Here is a 3,423-nt window from a genome sequence, read left to right on the forward strand (position 1 = left end):
ATCTCTTTTAATCTGGAGTAGTTCCTCAGCCTCTCTTTTCTTCTTTGATCTTGACATTATTGAAGAGTATATGGCAGTTATTTTTTAGATTGTCTCTCAATGATTTTTTTCTCAGGTTTCTTCATGATTAGATTCAAGTTATATATTTTTGGCAAAAATACCACAAAAGTGATATTATGTCTTTCTCTTCATCATGTCATTTTGATGCTACTGTAAATGGAGTTGTCTTTTTTTTTAAGATTTTATTTATTTGACAGAGAGAGACACAGCGAGAGAGGGAACACAAGCAGGGGGAGGGGGCAGGCAGAGGGAGAAGCAGGCTTCCCGCTGAGCAGGCAGCCCGATGCGCGGTTCGATCCCAGGATCCTGGGATCATGACCTGAGCCGAAGGCAAGACGCTTAACGACTGAGCCACCCAGGCGCCCCTGGAGTTGTCTTTTTAAATTTCACTTTCAAGTGTTTCCTTTTAGTATATAAAAATATAATTGATTTTTGTATATTGATGTCATATCCTTATACTTTTTAGTTCTAGTAATTGTTTTGGAAATTCTTTATAATTTTTTATATAAACAATAATGGCAACTACAAATAACAAATAGAGATTAATTTCTTCTTTTCCAATCTTTGTATCTTTTTTTCCTTGCTATATAAGATCATCTACTACAATAAAAATGGCAAGAATGGATACCCTTGCTTTATTATGAAGACAGGGTATAAGATTAGCTGTAGTTTTTTTGAAGATAAACTTTATAAGATCAAGGAAACGCCCTTCTATTCCTAGTTTTCTGGTGGTGTTATTATGAAAGGGTGTTTAATTTTGTCAAGATACTTTCTGCATTAATTGAGGTATGTTTCTTATTTTTAGTCAGTTAATGTTGGCTGACATTGGCTTTTATTTATTTAAAGATTTAAAGATTTTATTTATTTGAGAGAGAGCGCGCATGCGCACAGGAGGGGGTTGTGGGGGTGCGGGCAGAGGGAGAAGCAGGCTTCCCGCCCAGCAGGGAGCCGGATGCAGGGCTCCATCCCAGGACCCTGGGATCATGACGTGAGCCGAAGACGGACGCTTAACGACTGAGCCACCCAGGCACCCCTGGTTTTTATTTATTTAATTTTGTTTTTAAGTAATCTCTACACTCAATACGGGGCTCAAACCCACAATCCTGAGATCGAGAGTCACATGCTCTACCAACTGAGCCAGCCAGGCGCCCTGACATCGATTGATTTATAAATGGTAATCCATCAATTGATTTATAAATGGTAATCCAACTTTGTATTTACGGGATAAGCTCCTCATGGTCCTGATGTATTAACCATTTTATGTCTGGACTGAATTATCTTTGATAATACTTTGTTACAAAATTTTTGTTTGTTTTTATGAAGGATATTAAAATGTAGCTTTCTTTCCTTGTAATGTTTCAGCTGGTTTTGTATCAGGGTAACACTAACCTCATTGAATTAAGAATGTTACCACCTCTTATATTTTTGAGAAGGGAGTGATTAGAAATGGTATTTTTTTTCTTTCTTAATTGTTTGTTGGAATTCACTAGTGAAGCCATCAGGGCCTAAAATTTTCTTTGCGGGAAAGTTCAACTCAACTTGTTAATAGATACAGGGATGATATTCAAATAATATATTGCTTCTTGGGTAAGCTTTGGTACTTTTGCATTTCAAGAACTTTGTTAATTTGGAGTTGCTAAATTGTGGGGTATAAAACTGTTCATGAAAATCTTTTTATCCTTTTATTGACGGTAGGGTCTATATTGATGTCCCCTCTCTTATTCCTGATATTGGTATTTTGTGTGTGTTTTTTTTCTATTTTTTTCTTACATTTTAAAAAAAACAGCTTTTAGTTTCATTGATTTTTCTGTATTGGTTTTCTTTTTTCTATGTAATTGATCGATTTCTGCTTTATTCTATCTTCTTACTTCGGCTTAAATTTGCTCTTTTTTTTCAGTTTTTTTATGGTAAGATTTTAGAGCATTGATATGAGATCATCCCCCCACCCCAATATAAGCATTCAATGCATGATATTTCTTTCCAAGTACTGCTTTAGGTGCATCCCCCAAATTTGGATGTTTTATGTATTTGGTTATATCAGTTCAAAATATTCTTTTTAATGCTGCGTTTCTTGGTTTTATTTGAAACTGCATATTTTTAGCATTTTATGGTAGGATTTTATACTCATTATTTATACAGATTACAAGGTTCTGCTTCAAGTCTTTAAAAATTTTTTTTAAAAAATTAAGCCCATGTGCAGCAAAAAATATGGAACGTTTCACGAATTTGCATGTCATCCTTGAGCAGGGGCCATGCTAATCTTCTCTGTATCGTTCCAATTTTAGTATATGTGCTGCCGAAGCGAGCACCAGTTCAAAATATTTTTAAATATTTTCCCTTGATCCTTGATCCATGGAATCATATGGAACCATATTTAGAGATGTTTCTTTAATTGTCAGATATTTGGAGATCTTCTAATATCTTTCTGGTACTGATTTCTAATTAAAAATTTATTGTGGGAATCATGGAACCCTACATCAATAAATAAATAAATAAAGCAGTAAAAAAAATTTATTGTGGTTAGAGAATATTCTTTGTATCAGTTCAATCATTTAAAATTTATTTAGACTTACTTTTTGGCCCATTACATAGTATATATTGGTAAGTATTCCAAGTGTTCTTGAAAAGAATATTTATTCCATTATTTTTGGGTGGCGCATTCTGTAAGTGTTAATTAAGTCAAGTTAATTGACAGTATTGTCCAAGTATTTCATATTTTTACTGATTTTCTGTCTAATTGGTTCATAATGATTGAGAGTTTGGTGTTGAAATGTCCAAATATAATTGTAGGCATTTATTTCTTTCAGTTGTATCAGTTTTTCCTGATGTACTTTGAAACTCTGTTATTGGTGGCATACATATTTAGGATTGCTCTGTATTTCCAATGAATCGGCCCCTTTTATTTTATGTGACCTCCTTGTTTTACTCCTGGTGATAATATTCCTTGTTTTCAAACCTACTTTGTCTGATAATTGATGTGGATACTCCATCTTTCTTTTGATTAGTGTTTGCATGGTATATCTTGTTCTATCATTTTACTTTTAACTAAACTATGTCTTTATATTCAAAGTGGTTTCTTTTAGATAGCATATAGTGGAATCTTACTTTTTTGCACAATTTGTCCACCTCTGACTATTACTCAGCAGGTTTAAACCATTTGTATTTAATGTGTATTTTAAGATAGTCGGTTTAGTGTAATTATTTATTTTAACTTAGGTTTACCATTTTGCTTTTTTGTTTTCTATTTGTCTCCTATCTTTTCCCCATTTATTTCTTTTCCTTTTTTGGGAGGTTAATTGAATATTTTTGGTATTCCATTTTAATTTTCCTATTGACTTTGAAATTTTACCTCTTTGCTATTTT

At 33.2% G+C, this 3,423-nt stretch overlaps 1 non-coding gene across 1 annotated transcript; it reads right to left on the minus strand.

The window, feature by feature from the left end:
• Nucleotides 1–2,262: 2,262 nt before the first annotated feature.
• LOC115944138 (U6 spliceosomal RNA) lies at nt 2,263–2,369 on the minus strand. Its single transcript, XR_004078712.2, has one exon. It is a non-coding gene; the product is annotated as a U6 spliceosomal RNA (small nuclear RNA).
• Between the last annotated feature and the right edge of the window lie 1,054 nt (nt 2,370–3,423).

The sequence above is a fragment of the Leptonychotes weddellii genome, chromosome X (assembly GCF_054177405.1).
Source record: "Leptonychotes weddellii isolate Sample4059 chromosome X, ASM5417740v2, whole genome shotgun sequence".
NCBI classification, from domain to species: Eukaryota; Metazoa; Chordata; class Mammalia; order Carnivora; family Phocidae; genus Leptonychotes; species Leptonychotes weddellii.